Consider the following 17792-nt stretch of genomic DNA (forward strand, 5'->3'; position numbering starts at 1 on the left):
TGTCCCCGAACTACGTTAACTCTGATGTTTGTCTCTAACAAACTACGTAGGCCCAGGATGCGACATCCTACCGAGTCCTTCTTCCGTCGGTCATCTATGTTTTATTCTAGTGTGTGTGCAGTTCTTTGAGCAGTTATTTAGCAACCTTTCTTCTATTCTTCCTGAGCGTGGATCCCGTCGAGTACGATGGATGCGTAGGGGTGCTAATACCTTCCCTTCGCATAACCGACTCCCGATCCTATCAATCTCTGGTCGTGAGACCATTTCCTTTCCAGGTTTACTTCGAGCGTTTCCTTTCCCTCCTTTGGGATAAATAACGCACGGTGGCGGCTCTGTTTCTTTTTCCCGCCGGTTTTTCGCGTAATGCGACGGCTGGCGACTCTGCTGGGGACCATCCCGAGAAGTTGACCTATTGCTGGTCCATCTTCCCTAAGCGAGTCAATCCTAGCGCTCTTTAGTATAGGGTTTGGTTGCTTTTACTGTTTTATTTATTGCATTTATGATTATGCTGTGATTGTATATGTTTGCATTTATGTTTGCATGCATCATATTATCATTGTGCTGGCTGTGTATCTGTCTCTCTGTGGGGTGGGAGTTACAAGAGGTAAAAGGCCCAATACACAGGCTATGAGTGAACTTTAGGACACCTAGGAATAGAGTGATTCATGGGAAGCGGGTGGTATAACGCCACTTAGCGAAATATGATATCACGAGCAGTTCAGATTCTGATGGGGTATTATCGTTGCATACATCTGGTGTGTATATGATGATATTATTGTGAGCGGATAAGAGGAATCGAGGCCGATCCTGCTAAAAAAAAAAAAGAAGAAAAAAAAAGGGAAAAAAAGAAAAGAAAAAAGCAATACGAAAAATGCCTGAACCGAGAATAGACAAGAAGGTTCGTGGTTCCTTAGATAGATTGAACTGCATCTCACAGGTCATATTTCATCTACCAGCCACATATGAACCCATATAAAAAAAAGAGATCAAACGGTCAGGTGAAATAACGATTGCCAAGGGGCATTGAAAAATAAAAGAATATTCGCAGGAGCCTCCGATTCCGATGCCTTCCTGTGGAGGGACGACCATTGATTCTGTACTTGACAGTCTTTGAGGTGTCTATGGGGCGTGTACTAGGGCAGCATGACTAGTCTGGTCGAAAAGAGCATGCAATTTACCTTAGCAAAAAGTTTATCGACTGTGAAACAATACATTCACTGCTCGAGAAAACTTGTTGTACTTTGGCATAGGCTGCTCGCCGACTGAGACAGTATATGCTGGTTCATACCACTTTGTGGATTTCCAAGATGGATCTGATCAAGTAAACAAGTGAGAAGCCAGCATTGACCGGACGGGTTGCGAGATGGTAAATAATTTCGACTGATGTTGATATACAATATACCTTTCAGAGGGCGATCAAGGGGAGTGTATTGTCTGATTACCTCGCCCAGAAACCCATTGAGGATTATCAACCGAGGAAGTTTGAGTTCCCTGATGAGGACATCGAGGTTTTCAAATCAAAAGATTGTGAGGAACCGATCCCGGAGGAGGGACCTGACCCTAAATCCGAACGGATTCTGATGTCTGATGGGGCTGTCAATATGAATGGTAGTGGGGTTGGTACCGCTTTGGTTACGCCAAAGGGATCCCCCGTTCCTTTTGTTGCCCGGTTAGCATTTGAATGTACCAACAATGGTGGCTGAGTACGAAGCTTGTATCCTGGGTATCGACCTCGGTGCGTACGTCTACTGGGGCAACGCCGTTCTCGCTCGTGTATGGGAGAGAAGTGGTATTACCTACTGAGGTCTAGATCCCATTGTGGAGAGTCCTGATGGATGAGAAATTAGAAAAGGCCGAGTGGATAAGGACTCGGTATGAAGGGAGCCCGATTGAGAAAAAAAAGGCTGGCAGTTATTTGTCATGGGGCAGTTGTACCCAGTGCATGAAACGGGCTCTTAACCGAAAGGTGCGACCCCGTGCATCCCACGTAGGAGAGGTGGTGTTGAAAAGGATCCTTCCTCCTCAACGATCGTAGGGGCAAGTGGACACACAGTTATGGATCCCATTCGTAGTCAAAAAGGTTTTCTCTGACAGAGCTTTGTTGTTGACGACCACGGATGACGAGGATTTTCCATCCCCTGTAAATGCGGACGCAGTTAAAAAATACTTCGTAAAAGAGACCCGCTGGACGAAAAGAATAAAAGAGTCCAGGCAAAAAAGGGCATCCCGGCGAACCAAAAAAGAGGGAAAAGGTTCGGGCAAAAGTTAGGGATAAAGAATGAAAAAACTGTACACCCGGCAAGTCGAAAACCCCACAAGGGCGGCTTGGGAAAAAAAGGGTATCCCAGTGGACTGAAAACCCGAAAGGGCGGTCCAGGCAAAAGAGGGAATGATACGAACAACTGCGTCCAGCATGATCGTTTGTGCTTTGGTTAAGACACCTGGATAATCCCCGACAGAGATCGATCGGAAGCGTCTTGTTCAGAAGACAGAAAGTGCGGAAAGTCTTGAGGACATATGGGGTGTAACCGAGTTGGAACTCGATGAGATCACGGTTTCACATTGCCATTAGGATAGATTTTTCCTTTTGTGCGCAATCACCTCTTTTCAGGGATTGCTTCCTGTGTTGCTCGGTTCTGAGCCACCTTTTGTTTAGTCAATAAGATGCATGTTCAGTCAAATAATTTTGTTTTGTTTTCATTACCGCTTTGATTGCAAAAACATCCTTTTATTTTGATAAAAGAATCTTTGCATTTTGAAACATAGAGGTCCCTTCCGATGCATGCTTATAAGATTGAAATCGTGAAATCTTATTCGGAAGTTTGAGTGACCTAAGTGTTGAAATTTTGGCACGCCTGGGGCACGTTTTTATCTAACGATCTCTTTTGCAGGTGCTGTTAGATATTTTCACTCACTCGCAGGTTGTGATCTGAAGCCCTTTGAAAAAAGAGATCCCCGCAGAGTCCAATCAGGGGCAAGGGATAGAAGAATGGTGAAAGGACGGTGAAAGAATTGCGACGACGATCCTAGAGGGTAATCAAGAAGACTCTTCAAAGTCTAAAGATTAGAGAGTTAGCCCGGATCTGAGGAGATCCATTGTCTCGAAGAAAAGAAAAGGCGAGAATACTAAGTGATGAATCAGAAGAGACCAAATGAGGCTGGGAGCTCCCAAAAGTGGAAAGTTGACACTGTGGTTGGATGGGAAATGCCAGGGTTAGACGAATCGACGGGTGTTCCGTGCCAAATAGGCCGTATCTCCCCAGTAGGTTTGAGAGTGTTATTTCCCCAGCAGGTCTGAAGATCGTTAGTCCCCACTGAGTCTGAAGGTTGCTATTTCCCCAGCAGAGGTGTCTGTGGGTAGCTTGTTTCTTGGCAGCCATGTTTAAAGTGCTGCAATCCCCCAGCAGGGTTGAGTTGCTATTTCCCCAGAGGAGGTTGCGTTGATGGTTTTCCCCAGCGAAGTCCCCAAGCGGATCAAAGTCGGTGAAAGTTATCCCAGTAAGAGTTTATCTTTCCCGTGGGTTGGCAATTTCCCCAGTGGAAGTGGGCATTGACTGTTTCTCCCAGCGGAGTCCCCAAGTGGATCGGGTTCGGTGGAGGTCATCCCCAGCAAGGATCATCCTCTCCCCAGCAGCAGTGCTATTCCCCAGTGGGATGGAAATTGGAGTGGCATCCAGTCCTCGGCAGAGTTCCTTGAGCTCCCCGGCGTTGTCCCCAGAGGGGACATGTTTTTTATGCATTCATCATTTAGATAAGCATAGCATATTGCATCATTAAGAGCGTAGCATTTCCATGATTATGGAGCATTGCGCTGGAAAAAACTCATGCATCAGCATTACAAGCATAGACTAACACTAAGCCGTGGTGACCATCCGAGAATGGGTTCAAGTGGTAGGTGAAGATGTTATTCAGAAGGGTTTAGCATCGCAAAGATTGGGTCATTGGGGTTGATTTCAGAGTTGGTTTCCCCAGCATGGTTGAGAGGTTGGTGTTTTCCCAACAAGTGACTCCCTAGTTGAGTTAGTTTCTCTGTCGTTCTAAGAATGTCCGATCAGCAAGCACCCCAACAGTGCTGCTCCCCACAGATTTGAGAGATCGAATCAGAGATAGCGTGCTCAGCAAAGTGGTCGCTTGCTTTCCCAGCAGGAGTTTTCCTCCCTTAGCATCTTGCAAGCTTGGATCAGGTCCCCAACAGAGGTGAATCGTTGTTCAACATTTGTACGGCACATTTGCTACAGTTGCTCTTGACAGACATCATTCAAGATTGATAATACCCCAGAGAGGTCTATTTCCTCACCCGCTTGTGAAAGGAAAGCTTGACTCCCCAGCGTAGTCCCCGACAAGTGTTTGGCTTTATCTTGACATATGTAGGTGTCATCCTTGCGATACCAGTGGGTGTCATGTTGATCCCCGTATGGGTCCTGTCTTTTGGTGTTTGTAGACATCATATTTCGATGTCCGTAACATCAGCCTCTCTTCTCCCATTCATCCGTTGATGTCTGGTTAAGTCTTTCCTATTCGTCCGTTGGCGTCTAGTCGTGGTTTCCTTCTCCCATTCATCTGTTGATGTCTGGTTGAGTCTTTCATATTCGTCCGTTGGCGTCTAGTCGTGGTTTCTTTCTCCCATTCATCCGTTGATGTCTAGTTGAGTCTTTCCTATTCGTCCGTTGGCGTCTAGTCGTGGTTTCTTTCTCCCATTCATCCGTTGATGTCTGGTTGAGTCTTTCCTATTCGTCCGTTGGCGTCTAGTCGTGGTTTCTTTCTCCCATTCATCCGTTGATGTCTGGTTGATTCTTTCCTATTCGTTCGTTGGCGTCTAGTCGTGGTTTCTTTCTCCCATTCATCCGTTGATGCCTGGTTAAGTCTTTCCTATTCGTCTGTTGGCGTCTAGTCGTGGTTTCTTTCTCCCATTCATTCGTTGATGTCTGGTTGAGTCTTTTCTATTCGCCCGTTGGCGTCTAGTCGTGGTTTCTTTCTCCCATTCATCCGTTGATGTCTGGTTGAGTCTTTCCTATTCGTCTGTTGGCGTCTAGTCGTGGTTTCTCTTCCCATTCATCATCTTTCGATGTCTGGTCGTGGCTTCTTTCTCCCTTTCATCCGTTGATGTCTGGTTGAGTCTTTCCTATTCGTCCGTTGGTGTCTAGTCATGGTTTCTCTTCCCATTCATCATCTTTCGATGTCTGGTCGTGGCTTCTTTCTCCCTTTCATCCGTTGATGTCTGGTCGAGTTTTTTTTCCATTCATCCGTTGATGCTTGGTTGAGTTTTTCCAGTCATCCGTTGATGTCTGGTCACCCCTACGTTGGTGTCGGTAAACGTCGAGTTTTTCCCATTCGTCCATTGACATCTGGTTGAGTGTCTTTTTCCAGTCATCCGTTGATGTCTGGTCACCCCTACGTTGGTGTCGGTAAACGTCGAGTTTTTCCCATTCGTCCGTTGACGTCTGGTTGAGTGTCTTTTTCCAATCATCCGTTGATGTCTGGTCACCCCTACGTTGGTGTCGGTAAACGTCGAGTTTTTCCCATTCGTCTGTTGACGTCTGGTTGAATATCCTTATTCCAGTCATCGGTAAATGTCTGGTCGTCCTTCCTTTGGTGTCGGTAAACATCATCTTTCGATGTCGGTAAACGTCGAGTTTTTCCCATTCGTCCGTTGACGTCTGGTTGTATATCTTGTTTCCCCAGTCATCGGTCAATGTTGGGTCATGTATGTTTTCAAAATCCCCAGTAGAGTCGTCGGTAAACGTCTTGTCGGGTTCCCGTTGTGAACATCTTGTTCCTCTCCAGTCGAAGCCGCCATCGGTAAATGGCCTCGTTTTCCTTGATGTCAGTGTACATCAAGTCGACTGTTCAAGCCTCCATCGGTAAATGGCCTCGCTTTCCTTGATGTCAGTGTACATCAAGTCGACTGTTCAAGCTGCCATCGGTAAATGGTCGCGCTTTCCTTGATGTCAGTGTACATCAAGTCGACTGTTCAAGCCGCCATCGGTAAATGGCCGCGCTTTCCTTGATGTCAGTGTACATCAAGTCGACTGTTCAAGCCGCCATCGGTAAATGGCCTCGCTTTCCTCAATGTCAGTGTACATCAAGTCGACTGTTCAAGCTGCCATCGGTAAATGGCCGCGCTTTCCTTGATGTCAGTGTACATGAAGTCGACTGTTCAAGCCGCCATCGGTAAATGGCCTCGCTTTCCTTGATGTCAGTGTACATCAAGTTGACTGTCTGTTTTCGTTCATCTCCCGCAGAGTGCAAATTTCTACGGTTCTTTTGGTATTCAATCCCTGTTTACCTTGAAGGTCTGACAGCCGTTGCTCTCATCCGTTCAGGTTCCCAGTTGATTGAATAGGGGCAGCTGTAGCACCTCAAATTTGCACCCCCCATTTATGCATTCATTTCATTTTTAAGTCATTGACATTACATTAACATCACATCAACATTACATTAACATTGCATAGTACATTGCATCTCATCAGTCAAGACTAACATCAAGGAGATTCATCTGTGCAAGAGACCAAGCATTTCTTTGAGTTGGAGGCCACATGAGTATTCTAGAGAGCTTATATGAATCAGGGTTCATTTTGAAGCAACTTGACCAAATGTTAGAGGCTCAAAGTCATCAGTACACTGCCAAGTCATCTGGGGCCCATGAAAGTCAACTGCAGGTCAACTGAAGGCTAGGAGATGGAGAAATGGTTTGAGACACTTCATTCATGTCCCAAAGAGGTTTATTCAACATGTCAAACTCATACCTTGAAGATTTTGAAGCCAGATCAAAAGTTTCCAAAAATGGAAAATGACCTATAATTTGAAAGTTTCCAAAAATGGCAAGTTTTGGACCAACTTCAACTCAACTTTCCAACATCAAATAAGCTTCAAATGAAATTTTGTCCAACATGAATGTTGAATATATTTCTCTCCCATTTCCAAAAAGTCCAAGATCATGAATTTATGATGAACGGTTAAGGAGTTATGAACAAATCATTGCAAAGGGTGCATGAAAATTCAAATGGCCATATCTTTTGAACCAAGACTCCAAATTGAGTGGCTCTTCTTGCATTGTTCTTCTCATGACTCATACTTTCCAAATACATCATTACATGGCATGAAATTCACTCATACAACAATTTGCTCATGCATGTTATTTTTGAAGGGAAATTGCTAAAATCAAAATTGGTTGATCATATGAATATAATTCCATTTCCAATGTGTGCATGGGCTGATTTTGAGTGAATTTGGGCCCTTATTGTGCATTTGTTAAAGTTATTCCAGCGTTTGAGAAAATATAAACTCCGCTTGAATCCCAATAAGCGTACTTTTGGTGTTCGCTCTGGTAAGTTGTTGGGCTTTATTGTCCGCGAGAAGGGTATTGAAGTTGATCCTGCCAAGGTCAAAGCAATACAAGAAATGCTTGCGCTTAGAACTGAGAAGCAAGTCAGAGGTTTTCTCGTCTGCTTGAACTATATCTCAAGATTTATATCGCATATGACTGCCACATGTCCACCTATATTCAAGCTCCTTCGAAAAGACCAGTCTTATGATTGGACCGAAGATTTCCAGAAAGCTTTTGATAGTATCAAAGAATATATGCTTGAGCCTCAAATTCTGTCTCCGCATGTTGAAGGAAGACCTTTGATCATGTATTTGAATGTGCTTGAAGAGAGTATGGGTTGTGTTCTTGGCCAGCAAGATGAATATAGGAAGAAAGAATATGCAATTTACTACCTCAGTAAAACGTTCACCGACTGTAAGACTCGATATTCTATGCTTGAGAAGACATGCTGCACATTGGCTTGACCTGCTAAGCGTTTGCGCCGATATATGTTGAATCATACTACTTGGTTGATATCCAAGATGGATCCAATCAAATACATTTTTGAGAAGCCTGCTTTAACTTGGAGAATTTCCGGTTGGCAGATGTTATTGTCTGAGTATGATATTGAATACCGCTCTCAAAAGGCTCTTAAAGGTAATATCTTGGCTGACCATTTGGCTCACCAACCTATTGAAGATTATCATTCAGTGCAGTATGATTTTCCTGACGAAGAGATTTTGTACTTGAAGGTGAAGGATTATGATGAGCCATTGCTTGAAGAAGGGCCAGAGCTTGGTTCTCGTTGAGGCATGGTATTTGATGGAGTTATTAAGTCATATGGTAGTGGCATTGGGGCAGTGATTATTACTCCTCAAGGCATGCATTTTCCGTTTACAGCTAGATTGACCTTCAAATGCACAAAGAATATGGCTGAGTATAAAGCTTGCATTATGGGGCTTGAAGAAGCCATTGATCTCAAAATCAAATATCTTGATGTTTATGAAGATTCCGCTTTGGTTGTGAATCAGATCAAAGGTGAATGGGAGACAAGTCAAACCGGTTTGATACCATATAGAGATTATGCGAGGAGGATATCAACTTTCTTTATAAAGGTTGAGTTTCATCATATCCATTGAGATGAAAATCGGATGGCAGATGCTCTTGCGACGCTAGCTTCAATGATTGTGGTGAAATTTTGGAATGAGGTTCCCAATTTGACTGTGATGCGTCTTGATAGGCCAGCTCATATATTTGCCATATGAAGAAGTCAAAGATGAAACACCATGGTATTATGATATCAAATGTTTCCTCCAAAGTCAGATTTACCCGTCTGGGGTATCTTTGAACGATAAGAAGACTTTGAGAAGAGTAGCTAGCAACTTCTACCTGAATGGTGATGTATTTTATAAGAGAAATTTCAATATGGTTTTGCTCAGATGCGTGGATAGACACGAAGCAGACCTGTTGATGACTGAAGTTCATGAAGGTTCCTTTGGTACTCATTCCAATGGGCATGCTATAGCAAAGAAGATGTTGAGAGCATGTTACTATTGGCTGACAATGGAATCTGACTGTTGCAAGTTTCTAAAGAAATGCCACAAGTGTCAAATTTATGCAGATAAGATTCATGTTCCTTCGACACTGTTGAATGCCATTTCCTCTCCATGGCCCTTCTCCATGTGGGGAATTGATATGATTGGCATGATTGAGTCCAAAGCTTCGGACGAACATTGTTTCATTCTGGTGGCTTTTGACTACTTCATAAAATGGGTTGAAGCGACATCATATGCAAATTAACCAAGGAGGTGGGGTCCGATTTATCAAGAATTAGATTATATGTCGTTATGGTGTGCCAAGTAAGATCGTTAATGATAATGGATCAAACTTGAACAATAATATGATGGAGGCTCTTTGCAAAGACTTCAAGATCGCACATCATAATTCTTCTCCCTACCGACCAAGATGAATGAGGATGTTGAAGTTGCAATTAAGAATATTACGAAGATTATTCAAAAGATGGTTGTGACATACAAAGATTGGCACGAGATGCTCCTATTTGCTTTGCATGGGTACCGTACATCCATTTGCACTTCAACAGGGGCAACCCCTTTATCTCTTGTCTATGGCATGGAAGTTATGCTCCCAGTGGAGGTTGAGATCCCATCATTGCGTGTTTTGATGGAAGCCAAGTTAACAGAAGCTGAATGGTGTCAGACCAGATATGACCAGCTGAATTTGATTGAAGATAAGAGGTTGATTGTCATGTGTCATGGTCAGTTGTATCAACAGAGAATGAAGAAATCTTTTGATAAGAAGGTCAAGCCTCGTGTGTTCAGAGAAGGTGACCTCGTGCTCAAGAAGATTCTATCTATGAAACCTGATGCTAGGGGGAAATGAACTCCTAATTATGAAGGCCCATATGTTGTTAAGAGAGCCTTTTCAGGCGATGCATTGATTCTTACAACTATGGATGGTGAAGAGTTCACTCGTCCTGTGAACGCCGATGCAGTCAAGAAATACTTCTCCTAAAAAAAGAAAAAGGAACAACTCGCTAAGTTGAAAACCTAAAAGGGCGACTTAGGCAAAAATGAGTGTCTCGGTGGATTGAAAACCAGAAAGGGAGGTCCAGGCAAAAGTTAGAGACATAAAATAAAAAATTTATCCTGGTAGATTGAGTACCCTACCTTGGGGAAATCTAGGAAAAAATTAGAGATTATGGCAAGTAACTGCATTTGGTTGGTTCTGATCGTTGAAGCAGTTTTATGCAATCATTCGGTTCTGATTCATCATTCTTAATCAAAGGCAAACATAGTGGATTTTGAAGTTGGTATGAAGAGTAGTGATCATTGTAATCAATGTAGCCATTTTCCATGAAAATTACCATTTTCAACTTTTTAAAGATCCATGAAGTCCCGCCATTTGCAGACTACCCTTCTATTAAATAAAGTTGAGCTTTTACCCAATTATTTCTTATTCTTATTTGTTTCTGTTTTAAAATTGAATTTTTATGATGATAATTTCGTAATAAATAAAAAAATAAAAAAATGAATAATCATTTTTCTTTAAAATAATAAGGCATTTACTATAAGAATAATCAGTTTCAAAAAGGAATATCAACAACAATCTTGAGGATGGTAAGTCTTGACGTGTGAAGCATTTGTTGGCCTTCCCCGAACATTTGTTTGGTGACTTTGTTATCCCCAACAATTTATCATTCATTCCCTGCATGGTTGATGAGTTTCTCCTCGAGTAATTTATTATCCCTAGTAGAGTCGGCGGGTCTCATCCCCAGCTGAGCTAATGATTTGTTCCCTTTACAATTCATTCTTCCCCGACTGAGGCATTCATGTTTCTACATTTACCAGTTTGTGACTTGGTGAATGAGCCCTGGTTTTGTCTTGGAACCTTTATTTGGTCTCTAGTTCCCCAGTGATTTGTTGCATAATCATGACAGCCTCTCCCCTGTGGGAGTTGGTAGATCCGATCATTCTATCCCCAACAAAATCTCCACAAAGATGTTTTATTGATGGAATCCCCAGTTGAGCGTCTGGTTCTCCTCACTCAGAGTTTTACCTCTTGATTGTCACCTAAGACCCCAACTGACTTCCATCTTTTGATAGAAGCTCTTCCCTCAACAGTGCTTGGTTCTGAGCAGTATTGGTGATGTAACCTGCAAGGTTGTCTCCCATGTGATGTGGTGGTGACTTAAAATTCCCTGAAACATTGACTTGTTAGGATCCTCAACATATCCCTCTTTATCCTCATCATTTTTGGTTTGGATACATGATTCTCCATGTCCTTCCCCAACCAGAGTTGAATTCATCTTGCGGTTAGGATTTTATATCCGTGATGATTTATCTTCATCCCTAGAAGGTTCTCCAGTTGGTGCTCCATCTTGTTGAGATGAGCCAAACATCCAGTTGTGATGATCCAGATCTTTGTTATTTGTATCCTTTGTGCTTGCTTGTCAGCATAATCATATACATACTCATGCATATGCATGCATAAAACACAACATCATATATTTCATTATGCATTTCTTTATCGCATTGATCTTTCTTCTGATCCCCTGCCTTGGTGATATTATCTCCCCATGCAGATTTGGTGTGTCTGTCCTCCTTCAATTGAAGAGTGTCAGTCCCTTTAAGCAGAAAAAGTTTATCTTTTCCCCTTTCCCCATTGAGTTATTTCCTCGTGGATGATTATTATTTCAGTTTCCTCCCCAGTTCATTATCTGGATGGAACCACCCCCCTTGAGTTATATCTTCATTGGGTTAAGTCTTGTTTGATCGTTTCTTTCTAGTTCTTACCTAGATAAATATTATGATCCACGAGAGTTTATTACCCAGTAACTTGTAATATTCTTCTTGGTGTTGAGTACTTTACCTGTGTTAATTTACCCAGTCACCGGTAAAAGGAAATTTACTTCTTTATTTTTCTCCAGCGGATTCGTTTTCGTTTCCTCGACAAGTTTATCCTTGATATGTTCATCTTAACCGATGACAGATATTCTTCCTATTTGGTATTCTACCCAGTAACCAGGTAGTTCTAATCCCTATTTTTCCCAGCAGTGTTCATCATTGATATGTTCACTTTAACCGGTGACAGATTGTCTCTTTCTTTAATATTCTACCCAGTAAAAAGGTAGTTGTAATCCCTATTTTTCCAGGAAGAGTTCATTCTTGATATGTTCACTTTAACCGGTGACAAATTGTCTCTTTCTTTGGTTTTCTACCCAGTAGCCGGTAGTTGTAATTCCTATTTGCGGTATTCTACCCAGTAAACGGTAGATATAAATCCTGTTCTCCCCTCTAAGTCTATCCTTGATATGTTCACTTTAATCAGTGACAAATTTTATCTTTTCCTTGGTCTTCTATCCCCACAAATAGTTGTAAACCCTATTTTCCCGGTAGTTTATCCTTGATATTTTCACCTTAGCCTGGCCTACGCATCACTTTTATCCCCATAGTCTCTGTCTCCCCAGTGAGTTTTCCTTATGGAATGCATTGTGCTCCTGTGGACTTTCATTCTTTCCAGATTCTTTTCCTTTGTGGCCACATATTCCCCACAAATATTATTTATGCATTCATAACATATGCAACATAAGGTCTCTTAGGGACCAAAATTTGTTTCTAGATGTTGTTATTTAAGTCCATTTTGCGTAGTTGATACAAAGATTTTAACCTTCACATCCTCAGCTGGAATGTCCTTAAATAGGGGCAGCTGTAAGACCCCAATTTTGACCCTAAGATCCCTCATGCTATCTCATCAATTGCATTGGCTTTGGGATCACACATTGGCATCCTCCTTACCCCTCATTCATTGGGTTTGCATTGGGATAGATCACTAAGCACATTCGTAATTGCATCATACTTTATTTTCTTTTTGTTTACTAACCAAAATACCAAAAATATGTCTAGTGTAGTGTTATTTCTTGTGTAGGTAGTGTGTGCATTCACTTATGCCTCAGGAAGCTCACAACTAGGGTTTGAGACCCTTAATGCAAAGAGATCAATCCAACAATGGTCCACATTAGTTAAAAACATCATATATGGATCCCCATGTTCTTAATTTTCCAATTTGATCAAGAATTCATCAAGAGTTTGAAGCTTGTTTGCCTTGGAAACCCTAATTCATCTAGGTATCTTGTGTGACTTCCTCAACAAGTTTCTTCAACATTTGGTCAAATATATAAAGGGATACTTCATTATACATCATCTCAAACATATATGATCCTCCATGAGTCCCAAATATCAAGAGAACTTCAAGTTTGCAAGTTGGTTCAAAGAAGTTGACCAGAGGAAGTCAACTCGTCAAAACTAGGGTTCCTAAGACCCTATCTCCTATATTGTTTGTCATATAAAAATTATTCCAAGAGAAACATTACTCCTTATGATATTCCAAACACCTTTCATGTTGGCATCAAGAGCTAATTTTGCTTGGAAAGTCATTTTTTATGGCGAGAGATTATAGGTCATTTTGTCTGTGCCCTAGTTAGAAGCTCAACTTCCAAGGACCATAACTTGCTAAATGTCTAGGATATGAAGGCCATACAAGTTTCATGATTAATTTCAACATGTATTATCCAAATTTTATTCTTTTAGAAATGGAAAAATCTACTTGCAAAGGCATGTGCCAAGAGGAAACATTATAGGTCATTTTGGGCCATTACCATTGAACAAGCATTTTTCCTCAGCTTCTAAAATCCATAACTCCATCATGCTAAATCCAAATGGTGTCAAATTTGTGACGATATTTAATAAGAATGAAATATATACAACTTTGGTGAAGAAACCATTTTCATTTGAAGCTCATAGAAAAAGTTATTCAAGGTGGAAGAAGTGGTCATTTGACTTGGGACTTAGAAAATTTTCAATCATGTTTGATTTATCAAACTTCCACCTCAAAATTCATCATGATACAAACTCCAAATGGAAAAATGTTCAACATAAAAGTTGTTCCCCTTGATGCCACCTTTCCAAATCATCCACGATCACTTCATTTGGATAAGAATTGAGGGACTTGAGTATGGTTCCTTTATTGGGTTTGTTTTGGCAACTTTTACACTCAAATGATTAATTCTTTTTGCATGCTTCCATATGATGACTTCAGTACCAAATGAGCATGAATCGGAATTAGATTGCATCATTGGTTGGGCCTAATTAATTTCCCACACACCCATGTACAAATGTTGCTATTTTTGACAAATTTTGGATCGGTGCAAAACTGAAATCCATAGCCTATAAATACAAGTGAATTGCTTCAAGAATAACACATACACCCTGCCCAAGCCTTGCCAAACTATCTTAGAACCCTACTCCATAGAATTCCTTGAAGATTTCTTTGAAATCGAGTTTGAATTTCTCCTTCTGTTTTGAGATTCAAACTCCAATGATTCATTGCCATTTTCATCTAAATTGGTCACTGCAAGCATAAGGAGGAAGAACCAAGTGGATTCACATTGAAATCAAGCCAAATCACTGCTACCTGAAGGTTATTTTTCAAAACTTCAAGCCTTCAATTCTCACTCAATTTTCCTCTATTCTCTGTGATTATTGGTTGTCTAAAATCCTACCAATGTAGGCAACAAGGTTGAGTTGCTTTGAGGTCAAATTGAAGCAACTCAGACCGTGTACCTCAAAATTCAATTCCTCATATCTCTCAATATATTTGGAATTTGACAAAATTGACGCCAGATTCGAGCTCCTGAGCTTTTTCTCTTTAAAATAGTGTCCTTACTTTTCATTTTTTGAATGGTTGAGGGTGGACCAGTCCAATGTGTAGCGGTAAATTCATGATCATTAAGCTATGGATAAACTTGACGTCAATAAAACCAGAGTCGCCGCTGCGCTTTTATTGTTTCCAAAGGAAAACGGCAAAAGTATGAACAAAACCCAAAGATAAGAAGTTTTCAAATCAAAACTAGTAAAATGTCAGAGATTACAAGTAAGGGAGTTGGTTACACAGAGGGAAGGTATTAGCACCCCAAGTGTCCTAGGCACTCCCAGGGAGCCCTTTTTGTGTGCAAGTGATTTGGTCTAAATGATGTTTGATAAATACACAGTGGGGAGATGAGAAGAGAAATCATTAATTATATTTTTGTGTTTGACAAGACCTTCGGTCTTATGCCTATATACCAACGTAAAAATGAGGGATCGAAATCCCGTAGTTCGTGGTAAAAATTTCAAAGAAGTTGGTGAATTGGTTTTAACAAAAGTTTAACGAGAAGGCACAAAAGGGCAAAGTTTTGAATGGGGTTGTTAATTCTTTTTGTCTTTTTGAAATTAAAGTCAATATGGTTAAATTAATTTACAAATTTGATTAAGAATAGATTTTGAAATTCATTGACATAAGGCCAAAGTTTCAAATCATTAAAACATCTCTAAGTTTGAAATCACAAGCAAAGAAGGTTTTTGAAAAGATGTAGAGATTTGGAAATTTAAGAAGTGGGAGGAGATGAAGGGACTATCATAGACAAGAATTAAAAGTTAAGAGTTGTGTAAGACCCCAATTTTGACCCTAAGATCCCTCATGCAATTTCATCATAAGCGTTAGCATTGGGATCATACCTTGGCATCCTCCTTACCCCTCTTTCATTGGATTTGTTTGGGAGAGATCACCAAGCACTTTGTGATTTTATCATACTTGTATTTTATCATTTAACTAACCAAAATACCAAAATATGTCTAACTCTTTTGTAGGAAGGGTATGATTCCATTGATTCATCAAGTTCACATCTAGGGTTTGAGACCCTCATGAACAAAGAGCACAACAAAGAATTGATTCAAGAATAGTTTTGAACATCATATATGAGTCCCAATGTTCTCTACATGTAATATTGATCAAGTTTTCTTCAAGAGTTTGAGGGTGATTTGCCTTGGAAGCCCTAGTTTGACTGGGTATCTTGAGTAACTTCTCCAACAAGCTATCTCACCAATTGATCAAATTTCTCAAGGTACACTTCAAATTTCATCATATTATGCATATATGATCTACCATGAGCCAAGAAAGTCAAAAGAATTGAAGGTTAGCAAGTTGGTTGGTGGTGGTTGGCCAGATGAATTCGTCTAATCAAAACTGGGTCACCCTAGACCCTATATGCTACAATTTTCACCATATGAAAATGATTCCAAGAGAAAACTTACTCTAAAGGACATTATAAACAAATTTCATGTTGAGACCTAGAGTTAGTTTTGCTTGGAAAATCATTTTCTATGTTGAAACATTATAGGTCATTTTGTCTAAACCCTAATTTAAATGTCAACTTCCCAAGGCCATAACTTGCTCAAATTTTATGAGATGAAATATTTCCAAGTTTCACAATCAAACTCAATGTGTCTACTTCAACTTTGATTTTTAGAGTGGGAGCTAATTCAACTTTTTTGAGCATGTGATATGAGGCTACATTATAGGTCACTTTTGACCTATACCATTGATCAAGTGATTTTTCCAAATTCAAAAATGTATAACTCTATCATTTCAAATCCAAATGACATGAAATTGGTAGAAATTTTGAAGGTCTTTGAGAGAGCTACAACTTTGATGAAGACACCTTTCTCATTTGAAGCTCATATAAAAAGTTAAGTAAGGTGGAATATTGAGACATATGGCTTGACACTTAGAAATTTTTTTTTATGTCAAATATTTCCAAACTTCCACCTCAAATTTCTCCAAGTTCCAAGCTCCAAATGAAAAAGTGTTGAACACCAAAGTTGTTCCTCTTGATCTCACCTTTCCAAAGAGCTCAAATTCATTCATTTTGGATGAGAAATGCATAGGCTGCGCATGGCTTAAACATGCTGATATCATTTGGCATGGATCAATCTTCAAACATCAATGTAAATGTGCCTTGCAATCCAAGCTTACTTCAGCACATCTGATCTTCAATTATGGACCTCAAGCTATCATTTCATGGGCCTATGTGCGCCCATGCAATATTGCATCACCATTTGCCAAATTTGGAAAGTGAAAGTGAGTGTGTAAATATCACATGATTCAGCTATAAATAGAGCTTCAATTGCTCAGAAATACAGACACAAGTGCGCCAACTTTGATCCCTCATTGCAAACCCTCAATTCTCAAAGGATAAGCCTGATAAATTCTTTTGAATTTGAGCTTGAATCTCCACTATTTTGGAATTCAATTCTCCAGGAATCCATTGCTTCTAAACCATTCAATCCTCTTCTTGCAAGCAAGTAGAGTGAGTCCAAGCATAAGCAAGATCAAGATCCATCGAATCCATACCTACATTGAAGGTGATTTTCAGAAATTTTAAACTCTTCGATTCTCTCAAATTCTTGTTTAATTCTGTTGATTCTTTGGTTGTCTGAAGTCCTACCAATGTAGGCAAGAAGATTGAGTTGCTTTAAGGTCAAATCGAAGCAACTCAGTTCATGTACCTCAAATTTCAATTCCACATATCTCTCAATATATTTGGAATTGGAGTGAATGGAGGTCAGATTCGAGCTTAGTGCCATTTTTTCTTCAAGAATATGTCCTTGTTTTTCATTATGGTGATGGTTCATGGTGGACCAATCCGGTGAGGTCCACCAGAGAAGATGATCGGAGCTCTGGCTGCGGCGATGAGTTGACAAGGCTTGAACCACATGATCTGTCCCTCACGTTTTAATCTTGATCGTTGCTTTTAAATACCCATTGTGCAACGCAGTTGAGTAAGGCAAATGTGGAACGCGCGCGCTTTGGATCATCAGATCTACCACCTCAACTAATGAGGGAGATCTGATGGTCCACGTAATTTAGACTTTTCTGATTTTTATTTTTATTGCATTTCCTTCAATAATTCATATTAAATTCAATATTGATCCAAAAAATATGGGACTTTCACCAAAGATTTTCAAATATTTTTCTCTTCCATATTCTGAATTAAAATTATTTTTTGGATCATTATTAATATTTTTCATGAATTAATAGATTTTGCATTTGTTTTTAATTGCTTAAAAATATTTTTAAATGTCCAAAAATT

This window comes from Lathyrus oleraceus, chromosome 3 (assembly GCF_024323335.1).
Source record: "Lathyrus oleraceus cultivar Zhongwan6 chromosome 3, CAAS_Psat_ZW6_1.0, whole genome shotgun sequence".
Taxonomy (NCBI): Eukaryota; Viridiplantae; Streptophyta; class Magnoliopsida; order Fabales; family Fabaceae; genus Lathyrus; species Lathyrus oleraceus.